The sequence below is a fragment of the Orcinus orca genome, chromosome 5 (genome assembly GCF_937001465.1).
Source record: "Orcinus orca chromosome 5, mOrcOrc1.1, whole genome shotgun sequence".
NCBI classification, from domain to species: Eukaryota; Metazoa; Chordata; class Mammalia; order Artiodactyla; family Delphinidae; genus Orcinus; species Orcinus orca.
In genome coordinates this window covers 20,285,225-20,310,278 of record NC_064563.1, presented here as the reverse complement: position 1 = coordinate 20,310,278, position 25,054 = coordinate 20,285,225, and the positions used below count along the sequence as shown (strand labels likewise).

The window sequence follows — 25,054 nt, the reverse complement described above, 5'->3', positions numbered from 1 at the left end:
TAGGTCTTTGGAAGATTTGATGATGAATGTGACCTTAAGGGATATGCCATGAGTAAGGAAGACGGTAGTTGTCTAAAATACCTGGGCCAGAAACTGTACTATAAGATGAAGTGTGAAAAGCAGCACAAACAAAATAAATGATATGAAAGTGAAAAGACATTTGATCTGAAATGAAGATATACTGTTTATTAACTCAGTACATATACACTGAAGCCCTACTATGTGCCAGGCACTGTTCTGTGCTGGACTATTGCAGTGAACAAGACATGGAGCTTCCAGTCTAGTGTGAATGTGTGCATGTATTTAGAGTGGAGCAACAAATAAATAAGCTTGTTTAAAGAGAATGATCAGGTAGTAGGGATAGCATGTAAAAATAAATAAGATAAAATAAATGTAGAGAAATAGGAAAGGAATTGCTTGCTAGTAATAATGGTAGGAAAGAATTAGGTTATATGCAGGGAAAACAAGTAAATAGAAAGATGACACATACCAAGGGAGAAAGAGAAAGAGAACAGTAATGTTACAAGATGAGGACTAGGGTAAAAAAGAAACAACTATGTCACAATCAGTGACGAATATATTTTAGTCCTCTGATCTCTCATATATTTCAAAGATGAAAATCAGTGATTTCAGTCTTATTTCTGTACTGAAAGTTATGGTAGTCTCCCTATTACATTTTAACCCTTTACTTTAGTTTCCTTTTAAAGCTCTGAAATAATTACATATTTGAATTGACTTTAAAATATATTTTGATTTATGATATATTGATACATGTCATACATGTTATATGATATATCCAAAATAACAAGAAATATAATTTAATGTCACATGGTAAATAGTATTGTAAAGGAATGCTGAGTGATTGGTGGCCCTTTACAATAATTTTTGCCTTAGGAGTATCTGCTTTGGGTTGAAAATGCTCAATGCTGATGTGCTGAGAAAAATTTATAGCATCTTTTTTTAATATACAATTATGCTTTTATGATTGTTACTTTTAAAATTTGTCACTGAGTTCCATTTCATCTAAGAAAGCATAAATGTGTATTTGAATCACCTGATAATCCTCTTACTATATGGATTCTCATTGAGTAGTTCTAAAGTGGGCCTGAGATTTTCAGTTCTAATAGACTCCCTGGACTATACTTTAAATGGCCAGGAACTAGAAACTATATGGAGATTTTTTAAAAAGTAATTATAAAGAAAAACATATTTTGATTCAGCAGCCTCCCAATTAACTACAAAGAAAATCAAAAGAAAATTATTATTTGAAATTTCGTTAAAAATAATCTTACAAAACAGTGATTTCAATCTTGCATTCCTTAATTTTCTTGAATATGATAAAAGATATAAATAAAACAATCTATTTTGATATGACTGATACCAATAAGCATTTTTATTTGTAAATTAATAAAAGTAAAATGAGCTACCTTCAATTTAAAATTCATGAGTTTTTAAAGTCATGTTTATTAAAAGATAATTTTTTTATCAAAAAAAGATGCAAGCTTATTTTGACCACAAAGCTTGTTTCACATTTCTCAACCCCTGAAAAGTTTAAGAACTAGTAGTCTTTGTTTTGACTATGAATAAGTATGATGATTTACTGTACTGCTACCTCTTTTGAGTAACTCTTGTTAACTGGAAAAGGCTTTCATAGAAAGCATTTGTCTGTAGTGCCAGGTTGGACCTTATGTTGCAATAGGCCAGCCTTTTGAGAATAAAAACAAGTTTGAAAAAAGGAAATAGAGTTCTTAATTCTCAATATTCTTTCTGTCCTTGTATTATTCCTGATTCTTTTAAAGTACAGTTTTAGTTTTTTTAAGAAAGTAATTTATTACTATTTTTATTTTAACTGGAAAAACAATCACGCAGGTTTGGGCAATCCTAAAACACCTAGAGATATTTAGTTAAATATAATACATCTTCATAAGTGCAGAGCTTGCAAAACAGTAAGGGATATCCTCTTGGGTCCAACAAAGAGGAAACTAAAAATCAGATCTTACAGTTTCCCATATTTGCTATTTAGCAAAGAAAAACAGGAACGGAATCAAAGACTAAAGAAGATGGACTTAACTCTAAAAGGAATGGATGATTTAGAAGTTTGGTCTGGAGATCAGCAGCATCAGTATCACCTGGGCACTTGCTGGAACTGTAGACTCTCAGGCTCCATTGCAGCCTACTGAATCAGAATCTACATTCTAACAAGTGCCCGGGTGTTCCTATGTATAATAGTTTAAGAAGCACTGGTCTACATGATGTCATAGTTGAGGAATACTAGGAAGACTTCTCTTCACCGCCAAGTTTTTCACTCATTCATTTCAGTATCTAAAATTTCATTTTCATTTAACGTTTTGTGGTTTTGAAAGCTACTCTATAAAACATGTATCTTTAACAAGGCTAATATTTTTGTATTCATTTACTAAAAAGTTTTCTAAGTGACAGCTGGAAGCAGAGCTTTGGAGGTCTAAGACAGGTAAATTTTAGGTGTTGGAGAGCAAAGGGTAGGCTCAGATAAAGGGTACAATTCAGGCAGGACAACCAGGCATAGATAGAATGTGGTGAAATCTAGGAACAAGAGGTTGCATTACTTGCCCCAGATAATACAGGAGAGGGTCATTTGGTTTCAACTTGAGCCCTCTCTTTCGTTATACTGGCTACTCATTGTTTGTCATCTCGGTTCAAAGCTCAGGCTCTGGATATGGATGGACTTGCATTCAAATCCCAATTCCAGAGCCCAAGAGGTCTATTTCATTTCCCACCAGCTGTGTGAGTTTGGATGAGTTATTTAATTTCTTGGAACCATAGTTTCCTGATCTGTAAAAATAAACACAATAGTAGGACCTAAGGTTGTCATGAAGATTAATAAAATAACGTGTAAAAGAGCTTAGTACAGTGTTGTTGCTGCTACTGCTATTGATACTATTAGTAGTGAGGAGAGCAGGGGGAACAAGGAGAAGTCTGGGCATATTTTGAGAGCACTGGTCTCCTGGGGATAGAGAGTCTGATATGGGAAATAACAATGTTGAAAGGAAAGATTGGAAAGGTTTGAGAGTAAAGTGTGCCTAATTAAACATTTTACTTAGCACTGAATGTAAAGAGATCATGATAAAAAGTAAAATTATGAAGTAGCAGAGAGGTAAGACAGAGAAGGAAGACTGTAAGTAAAAATGGGAGTCTAAAAATAGCAATCAATTCTAGCAATTCTCATACAATGTCTGTCTTTTTTTCCGTTAACTGGTTATTATTACTATCTGACAAACCTAGTGGTTTAATTTTATCATCTGAACACATGCAAGTGTAATTCAGCAGTTTCCCCACATCTTTATTTTTGGAAATGAACAAACTAGTGGCAGAGGCATTTCATTAAATTGCCAAGATAGATAAGACTTTACCATAATCAGGATGGAAGCTGGGAGAATTTCCAGACTATAGAGCTCGTCACCAGATGCGAAGCCTTTTTCAAGGAAGTGAAATTGTGCGATTGATGGCTGGAATAAATTCATGCATGAAACAGGAAATAACACACAGTGAACAGAAGAGAAATCTACAGTTAGGAAAACAAGCAATAGTGGGGGAAATAGCAGTTATAAAACACAGCTTATTGTGAACTTAACTGAAACAGAACAAACAGTAGGCTAATTAAAGTACCGTTTAAGTACCATTGTGTTGACTGGAATGTTTTATATGAACACGGATCTTTTAAACTAAATTCTAACTTTAACCGCTGCCCCATTTAGTAAAATTAAACGTATCATGCTTGTCTCTTCCCTTCTGCTAGCACATGCTGTTGTTTTTTCTCCTGTATTGTGTCTAAATTGTGGAGAAAACTTTTACATTTTCATTCAAGCCCCACAGATTAGGACAGTGCCCTCTCAGGTTCTCATCTTTTCTGTTGTATTTTCCGTTCTGGAGAGTTTCCTTCTCTGCCCGAAAAATGTATTTGATCTTGCAATTTTCAAGAGAGTGGCAGGGGAGGGGAGAATTTTTGAAATATGAGGTGTCAGTGGCTGACAATTAAATCTCTAATATCTGCCCTTCTTTTTGAATCTAAGGAAAATAATTAGTGTGGGAATTTAAGATACCATTGTAAGGGTTCCATATGGAAAAAACTGGGGGGCAGGAGCTAAGGATTCCTCAGAACATAATATGTAGATGGCCACCTGCTTGATTTATGCTAAATGCTAGCTCTAAATATTAGTTTAGTTTTTTAGTTAAAATACTACAAAGGAGGCTGCTTGTAAGCGATCTCATACATTCCTGTGTATTTAATGCTACTTTTACAATAAGGATTCCTAAATTTATATCTCGTGTTATAACCGCTCCTCTTTATATCCAGATGCTTCCTGGAAAGCTCCATTTAGATATCTCAATCATAAAATATACAAAAATGAACCTGTGCTTTTCCCTCTCCAAATTTTTCTCTTTCTTCATCACCCAGTTTTCTCTGCGTCATAAGTGATACCACCAGTCACCCAGCTGCTCAAACCAGAAATCTGGCAGTCATCGTTCTTTCTTTTTCCCTCATCCTTCACATCCATCATCAAATCCTTATTATTTGAACTCCAAAATATGTCTTCATTCTGACCATTTCTTTCCATCCCTACTGCCATGGCTTTGGTCCTGGCCATTCTTTTCTTCTTGGATTATTGCAACGATCTCCTGGCTGGCTTTCTTGTTTTCACTCATGTCTTTCTTCAGTCTGTTTCCTACATAATTGCAGGATGGTTCTCTTAAAGTGCAAATTAGATAATGTCATTCCCGGCTTGAAATTCCTAATTGCCCTTAGGATAGAACTAGAACCTTTCGGGAATTCTCTGGTGGTCCAGTGGTTAGGACTCGGCGCTTTCACTGCCGTGGGCCTGGGTTCAATCCCTGGTTGGGGAACTAGGATCCCACAAGCCATGTGGTGTGGCCACAAACAAACAAACAAACAAGCAAAACAACAGCAAAAGAACTGGAACCTTTACTATGCTCTACAAACCTCTACATCTGTGATTCTCAAACTTATGCATTTTTAAGAATCACTTGGAGTTAAAATGCAGACTCCTAGGCCTGACTCCCAGAAAATCTGATTCTCTGACTGGGCTGAGAATAGAGATTTCTAACAAGCTCCCAGATGAAGCTGGTCTGGCTAGTCAAGGACCACACCTTGAATAGTAATGCCCAATTAAACCTCATCTCTTACCACCCTTCCCTTACCTCACTACATTCCAGCCCCACTGGTTTCCTTATCCTCAATTATGCTAGGCTTGTTACGGTCTCAGGGCCTTTGAACATGCTTTTCAAGTCATTCTGGGTGCCCTTACTAGCATTTATTCTATCTTCTTTTGATGACATCATCCTGATTTCCTTACTTCTCTCCCTTGGTGTGTGATCTGATGAAACAGTTAATTAAGGCATCAAGGGATGAACATGTGTCAGAAGATAAGCCAGTGGAAGACTCCCTCCCTGGAATTTGAACTGTGAGCAGAGTGATGAAAATGGCCAGAGTAGTACTGCCAGGATGAGAATACTGATTCTGTGGACGATAAGAGTCACCGATTATTGATCTTTACAAGACTGTACTACTGGCATCCTGTTAATGCTGGGAGTATCATCATATTCTTCAAGTAAATTTCCTTTTTTAACCTAAATTGACTAGAGTTGGTTCCTGTGGCTCACAACCTGGGAAGCCTTCTTCTTTAAGTCTCAACTTATGTCAGCTTTTCAGAAAGGTTTCTTTGACAATATGTATAATATAGGTCCCTCCTTTAATTCTCAAATGATTTTTCTGCATATATTAAGATAAGCTTTTAGTTTAAATATATTAATATGGTGAATCATATTAATAGATTTTATAATGTTATCTTAAATTCAACATTGTTTGGTCATAGTTTTTTTGTTTTTTAAAGCTTTGCTAGTTTTAGCTTACCAATGTTTTATTTGGGATTTTTGCATATTCATTCAAAGTGAGATTGGCCTATGATTTTTCTTACCTGTATTGTCTTTGTTCAGTTTTAGTATCAACAGTATACTGCCCTCATGGAATTAGTTGAATAGTTTTCACTTTTTATTCTATGAAATGGTTTGTAAAACTTTTATTATCTATTCCTTGAAGGTATGGTGAACTTACCTTTAAAACGTTCTGAAGTTGATTTTTTGAGGGAAGGGTTGTAGATTTTTAAAAAAAAAAAAATTTATTTAGGGCTGCGTTGGGTCTTTGTTGCTGTGTGCGGGCTTTCTTAGTTGTGGCGAGCGGGGGCTACTCTTCGTTGTGGTACGCGGGCTTCTTGTTGCGGTGGCTTCTCTTGCTGTGGAGCACGGGCTCTAGGCGCGCAGGATTCAGTAGTTGTGAATCATGGGCTCTAGAGCACAGGCTCAGTAGTTGTGGCACACGAGCTTAGTTGCTCTGTAGCATGTGGGATCTTCCCGGACCAGGGCTCAAACCCGTGTCCCCTGCATTGGCAGGCAGATTCTTAACCACTGCGCCACCAGGGAAGTCCTGTAGTTTTGTTTGTTTGTTTGTTTTGTTTTTTGTTTTTTTGAGTGCTACTTCAATTTCCCTAGCCTGCTTAGGTTTCTTATATTTTCTCGGGTGTTTAGGTAAATTAAAACTTTTTTCCTAGGAAATTGTTTATTTGGTATTTTGGGGGGGTATTTTTTCATATTTATTATTTAAAGTTGTTCATAGTATTTTCTTAGAATTAAAAAACATACTCTATCAATAGTTGATACCTAATATTATATTTTGGTCGTATAACATGGGCTGTATGCCATGTATTCTTTTACATTTGTTGAGATTTGCATTATAGCATAATATGCTGCAATTTTGGGAAAGATTCCATATGTGCTTGAAAAGAATATTTACAGGGTTCTCTACATGTTCTGTGTGTTGTCTAAATATTCTATATTCTTACTAATGTTTTGTCTGCTGGATTTATTAGGTACTTAAAATGGAGTACAAAATTCTACTTTGATTGTGATTTGCCAACTTTTCTTTGTAAGCTAGTCAATTCTTGCTTTAAATATTTTGAGGCTATGTTTCTAGATGCATACTGGTTCAAGATGGTTATAACTTCTTTGCAGATTTTTCCACTTATCATTCTTTTATAGTTCTATTTATCCTGATTAACAATGCTTTTGACTTTAGGTCTGTTTTTTCCCCCCCCTGGATAAGCTACACTAGCTTTCTTTGGGTTGTTATTCCCTTTGCATATCTTTCCCCCTCATTTTACTATCACTTTTTGGTGTCCTTTAAGTTTTTATATCATGTTTTGTTAAAAAGAATACAACGGACAATCTTTTAATTGGCAAGTTTACCCCATTTACCTCTTTTAGAGATTATTGATGATTTCCTCTATCTCATTTTGTATTTGCCATTTACAATACCTTTAATTTGCTCCTTTCCCATCCCTACTCCCCTGTTTTCTATTGAATAATTATGTTTTCTTCATTCCCCTTTTTACATCTACTTGTTTGAAAATTATATTCAACTTCTTTGCTCTCCATACTTTCTTGCATCTCACCCCTTATTCCTGGGTTCAATTTTCAACTTGTTGAAGACATCCTTTAGAAGTTCTTTCAATAAAAGTGTCTTAGGAATAAACGCTGTTTTTCCTCTGAAAATGTCTTCATTTTGCCTTCACTTTTAAATGGTAGCTTAACTTGGCACAAATTCTAGGTTGACAATTGCAATTACTTTATTTTAGTATTTGAAGATATTTCATTGACTCCTAGTTTCTTTTGTGGCTATTGAGAAGTCAGCTGCCATTCCTTTGTATTTTATTTTTCTTTGTTTATTTAAGAACTTCTGTTTTTCTTTGATCTTCTTTAAATTTCACTACAATGTAACTAGTTATGAATTTATTTTTTGTTTCTTTAGGGTATATTCCTGGATGGGAATTGCTATGTCATAGAAAATGTTATTTTCCAGCCTTTTCAGATAATGCCAAATTGTTTCCCCAAATGACTGTCTTGATCCACATTCCTGAGTTCTTACATCTTTATATTACATTATGTCATCTGAATTTCTGCATGCTTATTTTGTAATAACTTTGTAAGCAAATAGAGTGAGACTGCTTCTCAGTGAACCAAATAAGAAAGGAAAAGTTGAAATTGTATGTCAGTCATTTTATATATAAGACTGGGAAGCAACTCATCTCAAGGGAAACAGTGACCAGGTCATTTTTTAAGGCATTTAGACTTAAACAGAACTTCTTTTGTTTGTTTTTTTGGTCTGACCTTTCTCAATTCCTTAAACTTTGTTGAAAAATCCTTTTGATATCTTTTTTTGTGTGTTCTGAACTTTTCACTTATTTTCTTACAAGATGAATTATTCATTAACTTAGAATTTGGTAAAGAAATGGGAGACTTTCTAATCTTCGGCCAAAAATTCCGAGACAATTTTTAGAAGTTCTGTTTAGTACTTTTTCAAATGTGTGTATTCCATACATATATGGATTCCTATGGATTCTTTATGGATTCTATTTCTTCTTTTTCACAGTTATAATTTTATTTTTTTCTTTTCAAAATGAAACTATCGTTTTATCTTCTAAAATTACTTTTTTCTGGTTCTAAATATAATAATGCCTAGAGTAATTTTAATGTCTCTAGTTGATCTCAGTGATTAAAGAAACTGCCTGCATTCTTTTCATTATTCAGGGAAAACTACTTCTAAACCATTTTAGACAATTAGGTAATTGGGTGTCTTGTCTTTTTAGTTGTTGTTGCTGTCTTACAATATATTGGAGGTAGGAAATTCTACAATTTTATATGCTATTTGTACTTTTAGGAGGATATAAAAAATAAAAAACTGTCAGACACAAAGTCCTAATTTTCTTTCGTCTTTCCAAGGAGATAATTAGTGGCTATTAGTATCATGTGCCATATTAACCCTTCATGCTCTTGAAAACCATAATTAAGATGTCTATCAACTTTACTGTCTAACCTACTTAAAAAAAATTAGTACATTTTCCCAATCTGTTTTCTTTCGGTTTGACTTCATTCATCACAGTGGGGAGAATAAATGCTTCTGCAGGGTGTAGCACAATTCTTCTGCCTAAATGCAGTACAAATAACACATTACCTTGTTTGTAACTGAAAGAATTATACCTATTGTGATCTGAAGAGCAGAATAAAGTCAGATTAAAATGTTCCGTACTCAACATGTCTTTATTTAAGGAATGAACAAAACTTTTTTTTTAACCTGTAAAATGTGGATGTTATTTTTTACTTTTTTCAATGTCATGCAAGAAATCTCTGATTTAATATAAAGCCAATTTCAGATAATTTAATGAAGAAATGCTTATAGAAATATTCTAACTATGCTTACACTAGCCTTCATAGTAATATTCCCAATTCTGACTTTTATTTATGACTTTCTTAAAGGCAGGACTGTATTAAGTATTGACTATCTTTACAACTAATGAAAGTCTAAGGATATATAGAATATATAGTCAAAGGATACACAGAATAGGAAAGTACCTTTGATGGCCTTTACTTATTTTAGTGTAATTTGATTTAAAGTTTTTTGTATTTAAATTTTGAGTAGGTAATATTCAAAAGGTTTAAAATTCTAAAGGCACAAAAGGATACACAATAAGGAGTCTTCTTCCTATTCCTCAGGTCTCCCCAGATCAGTCAAGGTTACAAGTTACAGCCAAGCGTATTCTACAGGTGTTCTAAGTGATAGCTTCCTGTCGCTCCTTTGTCTAAAAGATGAGGTTGAAGGATGTGAAGCCTGTAGTGGGCTCTTAAAGGCGCCTTATTTTGAAGCAGAAGCAGGGCCAGAATCTAGGTTTCCTGACATTCTAGTTCATAACTCTGTAATCTTTGCAGTAAGCCACATTACCTCTTTAAAATTTTTAGTTGGTAACTGGTTAATCAGTATGGATGTTCCACTCCGGGTAATTTAAGTTTAAAAGTAGCTTGGTTTGAAATTGGAATACCTGGGGTGCGGAGGTCTTACCAGAAAGGCGGTAGGGAACGAGATTTTTGGGTTCATTAAAGGATGCAAGGGTTTTAAAAGGCTGATCTAGGGTTTAATCACACTGTTTGACTTTTGCTGAGTCTAGGGGATGGCGCGCGCGTGTCAGGCCCAGAGTGCTGACGTCGGCACGGGTCCCACTCAGGCGTCGGGGAACTAGTGTTCAGCGCTCGGGCTGCTCGCACCTCTAACAACGCGACTCGGACTTTAAGGCGTTGGCCTTGGCCCCATCCATCTCGATCTCCGCCTGGACACGGTGCGGAAGGGATGAGGCCTCGTCCTCACCTCTTCTGCGGGTCGGGTGAGTGCGGTGCAGGAAAGCGGCGAGACGACGCCAAAGCCAGGCCCGCCGAGGCGTAGCCCGCCAGCTGGGCCTCGGGATGCTTCGGCCCAACAGCCAGAACGGGCTAGGCCAGCTAGCTCTGGCCTCTCGGTCCGATCCCCTTCTGACCCCACGGCCTCCACTCCTGTGGGGCACACGGCAGGCGGCAGTATTCCACAGCCAATCCCCTCAGCCATCATACCCCTTTCCCCGCCAAAAGCAGATCCTTCAGCCTCGCTCCAGAAGCCCGCCCCACCCTGCCCTGCCCTGCCCTTCCCTTCCAGAAAGGACCGGTCACGAGGCCAAGAACGCGACTCCGCGGACTGGACATCTCTCCGAGCTGGACCTGAGCAAGCAGCTAGACCCGGCGTGAGACTGGGAAGGAGCCTTAGCGAGCAGCTCTGTGGCCCAATGGCTTTCCTCTACCTTTGGGTGCGGACCAATGAGGCGCGCGGGGCGGGACTTCCGCCTCGCCTCGGTGTTGTCGTTTGTGCTCCGACTCCAGGCAGTGGGGGTCGGTGAGGAGATTCAATCATGAAGTCGCGGTAGGGACTTCTCCCGCAGCGACGCGGCTGGCGAGCGTATTTGTGTTGCGGGGTTAGGCTTCCAGGTAAGAGCCTCTCCCGCGTCGCGGCGGCCGGGCGGCGGGTTGTTCCCCGTGGGGCCTGGCCGAGAGAACACACCCCCTCTCCGGCCCTGGAGCTCCGAGGCGGCTCCGCCGCTGAGCTCTTGGCTGCTCCTCACCAGGCTGGGCGCGGAAGAAACTAGGTGTTTTTCTTTTGCAAAAGGTAAAATAAAAAGCCCTGCTCTCGGAGGGCCGAGTTCCCCTTGCATTCCCACCCCATGAGTTTGTGTATATCTGAAGTTGTTGGGTTATTCGTTTTGCTTCTTACGTTCCCCTCTTGAGGTGGCTGGAACCTGGGAAGACGTTCGGAGGGCTTCTCTTGGTCCAGCACTTGCCGCAGCGTCCCCGGGCGAAGTCGCTCGACTTTAGTTGGGGGAACTCTTTAGTTTTTGGAAAAAAGAGGGCAGGCGCCCCCTTTCTTTTTAACCTCCCCCCACCCCCACCCCGGAAGCTGGATAGAAGGTGGGACGTGACTCTCTTAGGGACAGATACCGCGTCCCTGCCCCCTTAAAGCTGGAAGCTCTCCCTTACTGAGTTGACCCGCACTGATAAAAGAACTCTGTCCCAGAGAGGGAGTGGATCGACACCGAAGCCAAGCGATCCCAGAAGCACTCACGCGTATTTGGTGGCAGCCACTGAGTGTTCTCTGCCAGCGTTTTGGTAAATTCCTGCACTTTGTCCTAATCTGGCAATAGTATATCTCCAAAACTATCGTTTCATCTTCAGTTTCAGCACCGTGGGCAGCTGCTCAGGTCCAGTGTTGCTGCCCCACACTTGTCAACTCTTGTCAGTGATGCAGCAGGAACAGTGAAAACTAATGCATTCCTTTCAACAATGATCTGTTGTTCTCCAAGGAGAACATCTGCAGTTTTCGATACAATATAAATAGCTAAGATGGGTGTGCCGCCGAAGAGTTCTAGTTAGAGAAACATAAATTCAAGGTTTAAGGAAGGGCTTTCAAAGATTTAATCTATTTAAGGACAAATTTTAATGGGTCGAAGAGATTAGCTCCACTTCAGAGTAGCAAAACTGGACTGTGGTAGCAGTTTAAAAGAACTTTAAACAGGAGGTAAGAAGTGTCAGTGCAGGGCCCATGGGGATTTGGGAATCAATTTAGTGCATTGGCATTCACATTAGAAAGAAAGAAAAAAATATCAGAGAATATCCTATGGAGTAAGAGTAAATATTATTTCATGAAGCTTTTGTTTCAGGTTTTTAAAAAGAATATATGAGTGTGAAGAGGAAGATGTAAATGTATACCATATCATTGTGGATTATGGCAAAACACTGTATCCTGAATTTGGGAGTCAGGCCGGGTTCACCCTTCAGCTCTGCCACTTACTAATTCTGTGATATTATCTGTAAATAAGGGAAGAAGTGTAAGAATTAATTGAAATAAAATGTCTGTTTACATAGTTAAGCCTCAAAGTAGTTGTTTTTGTTGTTGTTGATTTTTGGAAATGTTTGGCTAGAAGCCCAGTTATTTCTGTGTCAGGAATGACAACTGGTTTAGTAATATATTTTTTATCTCTCCCTTTATTTGAAGCCAGCAGCTTCATGTCTCCATGTGTAATAGTAAATCATGTGGACAAAAATGTTAATTTGCAGGGTTTAATATTGAAGGATTTGGAGTAAGTTCTCATCTATCCTTGTTTAAAGCTCATTTCTCTCACGCATTTTGCAGGGGCCTAAACTGTTATTCAGCACCCTTCCTTTGATATTTTTCTGCATCCCAGAATAACATAGATTTATCAGAAGTTTTTTTTTTTTTTAAATATTTGATTGCCATCTTGCCTGCTTTTTTAATCAAGATTTTGCCAAGGGTGAACAAGGTATTAAATGATAGGTTTTTTTGGTTTTATTTTATTTTATTTATTTATTTTTGGCTGCGTTGGGTCTTCGTTGCTGCGCGCGGGCTTTCTCTAGTTGCAGCAAGCGGGGGCTATCCTTCGTTGCGGTACTTGGGCTTCTCATTGCAGTGGCTTCTCTTGTTGTGGAGCACGGGCTCTAGGCGTGCGGACTCAGTAGTTGTGGCTCGCGGGCTCTAGAGCGCAGGCTCAGTAGTTGCAGTGTGTGGGCTTAGTTGCCCCACAGCATGTGGGATCTTTCCGGACCAGGGATCGAACCCGTGTCCCCTGCATTGGCAGGCGGATTCTTAACCACTGCACCACCAGGGAAGCCCTATCAGAAGTTTTTCAGACACTAATTTTAGCAAAGTAAGGGCAGGACTAAGGGAATGATAGGTTTATCTCTTCGAACTAAATCGGATAGGAAGGCATTTTATGTTTTATAGTTTTTGCCATAAAGATGTATGAAATGAAATGGCTTAGTCAAATATCGTGGTATGCTTACTTCATGTTGGTATGACCTGAAAACGGTTGGTGTTTAAGTAAAAAGTATGATTTTGGACATTTTAAAATCTGGGAATGTTTAGCAGAAGTCAAAATGAGTTCAGATTTGTACTGTTTGACATGTTACTACCGTATGGTATTGCACATAGTTGTTTCACATGACATAAAAAAGGGAAGAAAGTAAGCATTGTTAGTTTTCTCAAAAGAAGAAACAGAATAGACATTTCTTTTAATTAGAGCATTGTGGGTAATCATTGTTTAAAAATTCATGTATTCTGCAAATATTTACTAAGCATATATAAAAAAATACGAAGTTTTTATAATCCTTTTACAGAAAAGTTAATTTAGGAACAATGAGAATATATAATTGGTATTGTCAGTTTACATATCATAGTACATAGATAACAATAACAGACATAATAACTAACATTGATTGTTTACTATAGGCCAAACAGTTCTAAGCACTTAATATTGTCTTGTAATCCTCTTTTTATAGATGGGGAAATGAAGGCATCGAAAATACATAACTTTTTGAGTTCACACAGGTGGTTAGTGGAGCAACTGGAATTTGAACCTAGGCATCTTGACTATAAAGCCTGTCTTGTATCATGTTTTATTTAAAAATACAGAATACTGTGGGGTTATTTTGGTTTCTTTACTTGCTGATGTGGATGACCTGGGGTGAGCTCCTTTGGCCCTTGGGTTCCTCAACTCCTTCCTCAAAAATATAGTATTAAGCCATTATATTTTTGTGGGGATAAGGATAATTTGTAAGACCCTAGACAGAATATGTGTTCAATAAATCATATGCCTCAGCCTTTTTCCTTTCATACTGAGGATGTGGCCATTTGGAAAATTTGTTAGCAACTAGAGGAGGATGGGAGAAGATTTTAACCTCAGGACACTGCTGAAGCAAAGGTATAGAAATAGGAAAGCAGAGGATGTTTGCCAAGGTAGTATGTTTAAGGAACAGGCTGGTAAAGGTAGATGGATACAGATTACAGGAATACTTAAAGGAACCAGGTTAAGAATTTTGTACCTGATTCTTACTTGAGAAGAACCCCTCCTTATAAATATTAATCTGGAACTAAGTCCAGTGAAGGAGTGGAAGCCTGGAGGTGGGAATGTCGTGGAGTTTAATTACAATCGAGGCTGGTTGAGGCAGGAAGTAATGATGGTGGGATTGTTGTAAAGGGTATAGAATTGAGAAATGTTAACATTGACATTGTGAAATGACATAAGTATGGGCCTTATTTTGGGGAGGATATTATGATGAAGAACAGATGTTGGTGGAAGGGGATTTAGGAGAAGGATTTATGATACAGTCTTTGGTTTTGGAGCAGAGGGTTTGTTCAGATGTTTGGAAATGTAAGATGGAAGGTGGGAGCTCTGTGTATTCCATAAAAAGGTAAGAGACCAATTGCTCACATGGTGAGGAAATGGTCTAAAGCAGTCATCCCCCTGTGGGTCAAAGTTTCACAGGAAGGATGTGACTCCAGAAGGTCCTCAGAAATGCAGATTTCTTACTTGATAGGGTTATATCCACTATTTTTCCCTGTAACATATTCCTGGGAGGACAGGAATATGGTAGTGGGGAGGGAAAATTTTGGAAACCTAGCAAACCTCCCATTTATTATTTCAAAAGAGAGCCAGTAAATTGGAGCCTAGGGATTCTCACATTAAGAACTTGGAAAGATGCTGTGATTTTTATACAGTGCCAGACATTTAAACACACATGTTGAATGTTGAATTGTTGGAACGTCTCCAGTTTTTTATTTGTGTCATCCCCTTTGTTACCCTGAGTTGATTAATAGGATAACTTTTAAAACCAGAGAGTCTGTGTGCTTGTTATGGGGCAGCAGTGAAGAGGCGACCTAGATAGATTGTATTTTACTTATAGCTGAGACTGTGGGAGAAGAACCTCAAAGGATGAGAGGAGAAGGTGTGGTAGGAAGAATAGAGATTGTGTGACTGAATCCTTGTGCCACCCGTTCTCTGGCTTGTTTCCTCATTCTGTAAAATGATGATGATGACCAATCAAATAAAAAATTGGATATTAGGCACAAGCATTAGGACAAGGAAGGTTTACATATTCTGTCATCTGTCACACCATTGTTGGAAATGTTACTTAGATTCTACTACTTACACATTTTTCTATAGCATTCTTCACTCAACAAATATTTATTAAGTATTTTCTATGTCAGGCACTGTTCTAGGCATGCAGACTACATTAGTGAACAACAACAAAAAACAAAATCCCTGCCCTCATGGAGCTTATTTTCTAGTGAGAGAAATAAGGTTTATTTTATTTTTTAATAAATGTACTTATTTATTTATTTTTGGCTGTGTTGGGTCTTCGTTGCTGCACGCGGTCTTTCTCTAGTTGCAGCGAGTGGGGGCTCCTCTTCGTTGTGGTGCGTGGGCTTCTCATTGCAGTGGCTTCTCTTGTTGCGGAGCACGGGCTCTAGGTGTGCGGGCTTCAGTAGTTGCGGCATGTGGGCTGAGTGGTTGTGGCTCACGGGTTCTAGAGCGTAGGCTCAGTAGTTGTAGCACACGGGCTTAGTAGCTCCACGACATATGGGATCTTCCCGGACCAGGGCTTGAACCTGTGTCCCCTGCATTGGCAGGCGGGTTCTTAACCACTGTGCCACCAGGGAAGCCCAAGGTTTATTTTAATAGTGGAAAGTAATTAGATTTTTCTTATACTATGTATTTATAAAATCACAATTCTAAACAGATAACAATAAGAGTACTATACCAGATTGTAACTAATTTTGTAGAGCACTTTAAAGGAAGGGACTATATCATTCTGACTCATGTATGTCTCCCTATTTACCCTTTTCCCAATGAAATGACTTAGATGTATTATTCAGCAAATGTAGGTACTCATTAAATATTTATAATGGAGAGAAGAAAGTTGTGTTAAGGCAAGGGCCAGATCTTAAAGATAAAGAAATCAGTTAAATGTAACAAGTATTAAGGGCTCATGTCCTCACTAGATTGAGGGTAGGAAGAAAGGGAAGTGTGCTATGAATTGCAGTGCATGGCTTGCCTATGAGGTTGAAGTGGAAATAAGGTTATATTGTAGCTGAAAGCATCACCATTAAGGGAATCTGGGTATCTGGGTGTTCCCCAACTTGCCCAATGATTAGCTGTGTGACTTTGCATGAATAACTCAACCTCTCAGTTCATTTCCTCATTTGTAAAATGAGGAATTTTCCTGTTAAAAAAGTCTTTTAAGACTTACAGAATGTCTATTGCAGTTTCACTTTACTAATGTAGACAAAACAGAGCTGATCATGAGCTTCCATTGAATAATAATCAGACTAAATTTATGCTTTTGGTTAACAAACTAGATGTTTAAAAAATGTCTACAAAATTAATGTTATCTATTTGATGTTATTTACTAATAAGACTACATTGTAATTTTAAAAAATAAAGCAAAATATAACCTAATATGTAGTTTCCCCTTTTGCCATTATGAAGGAAAAATAAGCCACAGTATTTTAGACCCCAGTAATGGATCTTACCAGTTGTCCATACTTTCATACTTTAATTTTACAACAGCCTTTGATTATTGTGCTAGGTGCTGAGTATACCAAATCTGAAACTGTATGGTCCCTAACTTCAAGGAGTGATAAACAAGTTAAACGTTTTGTTACACCGCGGTGGCACAGAGAAGGCACATAATGAGAGGCTGACAGAAAAGAAAGTTCAAGTGGTTAGAGAAGAAAGACTAAGGAGGAATGGCAAGGGACAAAGCTGGAGACATAGGCAGAGACAGTTTATGAACTTGGCAAGGGACAAAGCTGGAGACATAGGCAGAGACAGTTTAAGTCACAATTTAGTTTTGAACTTTATTCTGAAAGTTGTATAATCTGTTAAGGAATTTTATGCAGGGAGTAACATGATCAGGCTTTTAAAAAAAATTTTATTTATTTATTTTTAGCTGCGTTGGGTCTTCGTTGCTGCGCGTGGGCGTCCTGTAGTTGTGGCGAGCGGGGGCTATTCTTCATTGTGGTGCACGGGCTTCTGATTGCAGTGGCTTCCTTTGTTGTGGACCTCGGGCTCTAGGTGCGCGGGCTCAGTAGTTGGTGGCGCACGGGCTTAGTTGCTCTGCGCAGGAAGATGTGGGATCTTCCCGGACCGGGGATCAAACCCGTGTCCTCGCCATTGGCAGGCGGACTCTTAACCACTGCACCACCAGGGAAGTCCTGATCGGGCATTTTTATATCTACCTTTACATTCCCTTTAAGAGAACGATCCATGAGGAAGATACTTATGTTATTTCCAGTTATTTCAACTGTGTAGTCCTGCTTGAGGAAATCTGTCTTTTAACTCTGAAATACAAAGTCTGAGGAACAGTGTTAATTTTGTGGTTTTAGGGTATCAGTAACCATGAAATATTTGGACATTAAAACATTTATATGTTCACAGCCACATTAATGTAAATTGAGAAGACAACTGAAAATTTAGGGTATTCTGCTTATTGAAATGAGAGAGCTTCCAGTCAGATACAAGAATTATGATTTAGAATCATTTCTGAGGGGCTAGAAATTTGTCGAAGTTTAATTGATTGAATATGACTCTAGTTCAGGCTCATTTTCTTTTTCTTTTTTTTTTTGCGGCACGCGGGCCTCTCACTGCTGTGGCCTCTCCCGCTGCGGAGCACAGGCTTGGGACGCGCAGGGTCAGTGGCCATGGCTCACGGGCCCAGCCGCTCCGCGGCATGTGGGATCTTCCCGGACTGGGGCACGAACCCGTATCCCCTGCATCGGCAGGCGGACTCTCAACCACTGCGCCACCAGGGAAGCCCCAGGCTCATTTTCTAATGATCAAGATATCCAGTTAAACTTTTAGAGGCAATAAGGGGAAATAATCCCACCTGATGATAGGTGAATATTTCTAAATCAAGTCATAAGAGAGTAGGAGTTGAATTTCTACTTTGCTTAGATGTGAAACAACTCATTAAATATGAAGAGTAGTTTATTTGCCTAATTAATGTGCTTGTAATTTACATGTTTGACCTTCAAAAAGGAAGAACTGTGCTTGTAATTTATACATTTACATAACATGTATTATAAATATTAATTGCTTAAAATTTTTTGAGGCAAAATTCATACAGCATAAAATTAACAATTTTAAAGTGAATAATTGGGTGGCATTTAGTAAATCACAGTGCTGTGCAACCACCACTTCTGTCTAGTTCCAAAACATTTTTATCACTCAAAACTAAAACCCCATCCATACCTATTCACCATTCTCTGCTGCCCCCAGCCCCTGGCAGCACTAATTTGCTTTCTGTTTCTATGGATTTACTGGATATCTCACTTATTCTGGAAATCTCATATAAATGGAATCATACAATATGTGAACTTTAGCATCTGGCTTCTTTCACTTAGCATAATGTTTTCGAGGTTCTGCAATGTTGTTGCAAGCTACATTATTGTATGTATGAATACTTCTTCCTTTTTACAGCTAAATAATTTTATTGTATGCATACACCAGACTTTATCCATTCATCTGTTGAAGGACATTTGGTTTCGATCCATTCTTTGGCTATTGTGAATATTGTTGCCCTGAACATTGGTTTACAAGGGTTTTTCTGAGTCCCAGTTTTCATTTCTTTTGGGTATATATAAGGAGTGGAATTGTTGGATCATATGGTAATCCTATGTTTAGCTTTTTGAGGACTTACCAAACTGTTTTCCATAGTGGCTGAACCATTTTACATTCCTACCGACAATGTACTAGTGTTCCAATTTCTCTTCATTGTCACCAACACTTGTTCTTTTCCAGTAAAAAAAAAAAAAAAATTAATGCTGTTGCTATCCTTGTGTCACGATGAGATGATATCTCACTGTGGTTTTGATTTGCATTTCCCTAATAACTGATGATGTTGAACATCTTTTTATGTGGTGGTTTGGCCATTTGTATATCTTCTTTGTGGAAATGTCTATTCAGATTTTTTGCCCATGTTTAAGTTGGGTTCATAATTAATAAAGGTATCATCTCTGACAGATTGTGATATATTGCCAATTGACCCAAATGCCTGGGAGCCCACGTGGCTGCTACATTTGACGTTTACAGCAATAATGATAACTATAAGGACTGTAGTGTAGGACGGAATCTTTTGAGTGTAATTGAGTGCTTAAAGAGAGAAAATGATGGCTTGGATTTAACTCATAGTTGAAGATCTGCCCTTTTTTTTTACTAGTTTTTTATTGCACACTTCACTTAAGAAGAAATAATTTCATCTTCTCCAGATTGTGAATAGACTTGTGAATTATAAAACCTTGTGGCTTGCTCATTAAGAAAACATTGTTTTTTTTTTTGTTTGTTTTTTGTTTGTATGAGAGTAATGCATGCTTAGAGAACTTGAATAGGTGGAACAGATTTCTGTTACGATTTCTGTGTGTTTTCTTCTAGGTTTTTGTTTGGTATATGTTATATAAAATGAAATAGGCTTTAGAAAGTTTTAATTGTTTATTCTGAAATATGCAGATAAATATTAAAAAAAATCATATAGAGTCCCCCACCCAGAGTTTACATGTACATGTTAACAAATTGTTTTGTTTCATAGTATCTATGCATCTTTTTAATGTATACGTGAAATATTTTTAATGTTATTATACAGAAAAGAGGCCAGGAACAGAGTCTTGGGGTGATACTTTAAAGAAACAGTTGTAATCATCAGTGGGAATGGCATAACTTGATCTAGCACCCCATACTGTTCCACCATTAATATAGTAGGCTAAATGTCATGCTTAACACCCAAACTGTGTATGGGGCATTGGGCATGCTCGGCTTTTTGTTCACAAATTATGCATAAATTAAAGAAAAAGGGATGGGGGTGGGGATAATGGGTAAGGGAATAAGGGAATTGGTTCATTTATTCTGGTACTTACACATAGAAATTGAGTCCCCTAAAATAGGAAAACTGGAGTGATATGGGAAAAAGGTTTTCCCTGCATTGTTTTTGTTTGTTTTTGTTTTACTTGGTAAGGTTGTTCTGAGGATTAGACGGAGGAACATTCACATCAAATGCGTAACAGAGTGCCTGGCTCCAAATTGATAAGCTCTGTACCAATTTATTTATAGTGATGGTACTGATTTTTGTGAAGCATCATAAAAAAAATTCTGGTTCAGGAGATTGATACTTTGAAGTACACTGGGCATGATATTTTTGATAACCTAGAAAACCAGAATTTTCTGGCATGTTTCCCTAAATGATGCTTAAGATTCTAATATTATGAAAGCAATTCATTGTCAATTGTCTTTTCCTTGTTTGCTGCATGACTTCTTGCTGGGGTTGACAACCTATGGCACTGGTGACAGCAGTGGTATTTGAGAGAATTATGATGTGTATTTTTGTTAACATTCCTATTTCTCTCTCTCTCTTTTTTTCCTTGCTCTAATTTGACCCTCTACCCCACCCCTCTTTGACTTATAAAAAGTTTATGAATAATCACTTGGTATACCATTTGCCAATCTATGGTCGAGAGCAGTGTTTTCCAAATTTGGCTTGATCATAGTGACTAGGGGACATTTTTAAAAAGTAAAGTTATAGGCTTCCTGTCTGAATCTCCAGGGGAGGGACCTGGGAACATTTATTTTTACCGCAAGCCCCTGGGTATGTGCTATATACTTAATACCTATTGCTAGATCCCATCTCATGTCGACTGAATGAGAAGATAGAACTCTGGCATTGAACATGAGTCTGGTTTTTAATAGTTGCTTATTTGTTGACTCGCTTAGTGTGTTGTGTTTGATCTTGGCAGGCTCCTGCTTGCAACCTTTCATAATATCTCCATGTAGTCAGAAAAACAAAACAAAAAAATCTTGTTTTGAGTGACAGGTTGCTTTATTCTTTTTTTTTCTTTTGAAAATAGTTAGCTATCATAGATGCAGGAAAATGCATAAAACATTTGTGTATGGTTTAAAGAACAATTATAATGCAAACTCCCATCTCATCACAGCTCAGGTCAAGATGTGGAATATTGCTGGCATCCCAGAAGCACCTTTTCCCTGGTCACACTCCCCTTCCTTACCTTTCTTACCCTCAAGGTAATCACTATCTTGATTTTTATGATGATAACTTCCTCATTTTTCTTTACATTTTTACCTCTTAATTGTGAATCTCTACATAATATCTGTTTTGCCTTTTAAAGAGCTTTATGTGTGTGGAATCGTAGTGTTTGCATTCTTTGTGACTTGCTTCTTTTGCTTAGGGTTATTCTTGGGAAATTCATGTATATTGGTCACATAGCTGTCATTTGTTTTCATTGTTGTAGAGAATTACATTATATGCACATGCAAAAATATATTAATTCTACTTTAATGCATAATGCTCAATAAAGTTTAATATCAAAAAGGGTAACTCATTGCCTATGTCTGCATAAGGACAAGGGAGGCTATATTTTGGGGAAGAACAGGGCATGACCTTTGCCACTTAACAGTAGAAATATCCTTGATTCAATTATGTTTGATACATGTATTTTTAAATTGAGGTAACATTGGTTTATAACATTTAAGTTTCATGTATACATTATGTTTCAATCTCTGTATACACTACAGCATGCTCACCACTGAAAGTTTGGTTTCCGTCTGTCACTGTGTGTTTAACCCCCTTCCACTCTGGTAACCACTAATCTGTTCTCCATATCTACGTGTTTTTGTTTGGTTTGGTTTGTTCCTTTATTTATTTATTTAGTTTTTTAATCACATATGAATGAAATCATATGGTATTTGTCTTTCTCCATCTGACTTATTTCACTTAGCATAATACCCTCAAGGTCTAGGTGTGTCATGTAAATGGCAAGATTTCATCATTCTTTTATGGCCAAGCAATATTCTGCATGTTTACCGCATCTTTTTTATCCATCTGTTGATAGACATTTAAGTTGTTTCATAGCTTGGTTATTGTAAATAATGCTGCAATGAACATAGAGGTGCATGTATCTTTTTGAGCTAGTGTTTTCATATTCTTTGGATAAACATCCAGAAGTAGAGTAGCTGGATCATGTGGTAATTCTCTTCTTAATTTTTTGAGGCCTCTCCATACTGTTTTCCATAGTGGCTGCATCAATTTACATTCCCAGTAACAGTGTTTGAGGGTTCACTTTTCTCCACATCCTCACCAACACTGAGTATTTCTTGCCTTTTTGATAATAGCCATTCTAATGGGTGTGAGTTGTTACGTCATTGTGGTTTTTTTTTTTCTCCTGAATGAAATGCTTTATAATATTTTATTCAGTATTAAGATAAAGCAAAAATATTTATGCAGGACATTCTATTTTTATGGTTTCCAGCTACTTCATAGTCTTTTTTTTTTTTTTGCATAGTCTTTTTTTTTCTATTCAAACAGTCACAAAAATTATAATCATCCTCATCAGTTCACTCAGTCCCATGTAATTAATTTTTTAAATCTTGATCTTTTGTTAGCACTTATATGAATTCATCAGTTTTCCATTAGAGTTCTGAAAATGCTTATTCATTCAGTTCAGCAGTATAGGCAGTTACCAGAAACCTGTGCTTGTCAGAGTCTTTTCCATGAATTCCTTGAAGATGAAACCCTTTTATAGGAGCATTTTTGCAAAAGCATCAGAATACATCCAGAACTGTCTGTAAATGACAAAAGACTTAAAAATGACCATGGTTAAAGATTTGATGAAAGTTCATAATAATGCAGTTGACAAGGTTTTGAGTTATTTCTGAGATATACATTTTAAAAAAATAATTAGAATTATGACTTATAACATTATACCAGAACATATAAGATTTTTAGGAATTTCATATAATGTCTGAAACATTTATATTAACATATTTCCATACAAATAACCCAAAGAAAGTTTAGTATTAGTTTTTTTTTTAATTTTTAAATTTAATTTTATTTTTTTATACAGCAGGTTCTTATTAGTCATCAATTTTATACACATCAGTGTATACATGTCAGTCCCAATCGCCCAATTCATCACACCACCATCTCCACCCCCCCAGGGCTTTCCTCCATTGGTGTCCATATGTTTGCTCTCTACATCTATATCTCAGCTTCTGCCCTGCATACCGGTTCATCTGTACCATTTTTCTAGGTTCCACATACATGTGTTAACATACGATATTTGTTTTTCTCTTTCTGACTTCTCACTTTGTATGACAGTCTCTAGATCCATCCACGTCTCAACAAATGACCCAGTTTCGTTCCTCTTTATGGCTGAGTAATATTCCATTGTATATATGTACCTCATCTTCTTTATCCATTCTTCTGTCGATGGGCATTTCGGTTGCTTTAATGACCTGGCTATAGTAAATAGTGCTGCAATGAACATTGGGGTGCATGTGTCTTTTTGAATTATGGTTTTCTCTGGGTATATGCCTGTAGTGGGATTGCTGGATCATATGGTAATTCTATTTTTAGTGTTTCAAGGAACCTCCATACTGTTCTCCATAGTGGCAGTATCAATTTATATTCCCACCAACAGTGCAAGAGGGTTCTGTTTTCTCCACACCCTCTCCAGCATTTCTTGTTTGTAGATTTTCTGATGATGCCCATTCTAACTGGTGTGAGGTGATACCTCATTGTAGTTTTGATTTGCATTTCTCTAATTACTAGTGATGTTGAGCACCTTTTCATGTGCTTGTTGGCCATCTATATGTCTTCTTTGGAGAAATGTCTAGCTCTTCTGCCCATTTTTGGATTGGGTTTGTTGTTTTAATATTGAGCTGCATGAGCTGTTCATATATTTTGGAGATTAATCCTTTGTCTGTTGATTCGTTTGCAAATATTTTCTCTCATTCTGGGGGTTGTCTTTTCGTGTTGTTTATGGTTTCCTTTGCTGTGCAAAAGCTTTGAAGTTTCATTAGGTCTCATTTGTTTATTTTTGTTTTTATTTCCATTTTTCTAGGAGGTAGGTCAAAAAAGGATCTTGCTGTGATTTACATCAAAGACTGTTCTTCCTATGTTTTCCTCTAAGAGTTTTATAGTGTCCAGTCTTACATTTAGGTCTCGAATCCATTTTGAGTTTATTTTTGTGTATGGTATTAGGGAGTGTTCTAAATTCATTCTTTTACATGTAGCTGTCCAGTTTTCCCAGCACCACTTATTGAAGAGACTGTCTTTTCTCCATTGTATATCCTTGCCTCCTTTGTCATAGATTAGTTGACCATAGGTCCGTGGGTTTATCTCTGGGCTTTCTATCTTGTTCTACTGATCTGTGTTTCTGCTTTTGTGCCAGTACCATGTTGTCTTGATTACTGTAGCTTTGTAGTATAGTCTAAAGTCAGGGAGTCTGATTCCTCCAGCTCCGTTTTTTTCCCTCAAGACTGCTTTGGCTATTCGGGGTCTTTTGTGTCTCCATACAAATTTTAAGATTTTTTGTTCCAGTTCCATAAAAAATGCCATTGGTAATTTGATAGGGATTGCATTGAATCTGTAGATTGCTTTGAGTAGTATAGTCATTTTTACAATATTGATTCTTCCAACCAAGAACATGGTATATCTCTCCATCTGTTGGTATCATCTTTAATTTCTTTCATCAGTGTCTTATAGTTTTCTGCGTATACGTCCTTTGTCTCCCTAGGTAGGTTTATTCCTAAGTATTTTATTCTTTTTGTTGTAATGGTAAATGGGAGTGTTTCCTTAATTTCTCTTTCAGATTTTTCATCATTAGTGTATAGGAATGCAAGATATTTCTGTGTATTTATTTTGTATCCTGCAACTTTACCAGATTCATTGATTAGCTCTAGTAGTTTTCTGGTGGCATCTTTAGGATTCTCTATGTATAGTATCATGTCAT

The 25,054-nt window shown here is 37.5% G+C and overlaps 1 protein-coding gene across 2 annotated transcripts in view; it reads left to right on the top strand.

The window, feature by feature from the left end:
- The first annotated feature begins 10,744 nt into the window (after window positions 1-10,744).
- RNF13 (ring finger protein 13) overlaps window positions 10,745-25,054 on the top strand; it is a 137,270-nt gene continuing 122,960 nt past the window's right edge. Inside the window, exon 1 of one of the 2 annotated variants that reach the window (XM_004278179.3) lies at window positions 10,745-10,893. The gene's annotated coding sequence lies outside the window, so the exon portion shown is untranslated. Of the gene's footprint in view, window positions 10,894-21,238; window positions 21,327-25,054 lie in introns of those variants that run through there. The other variant, XM_033402746.2, reaches the window with a different exon arrangement.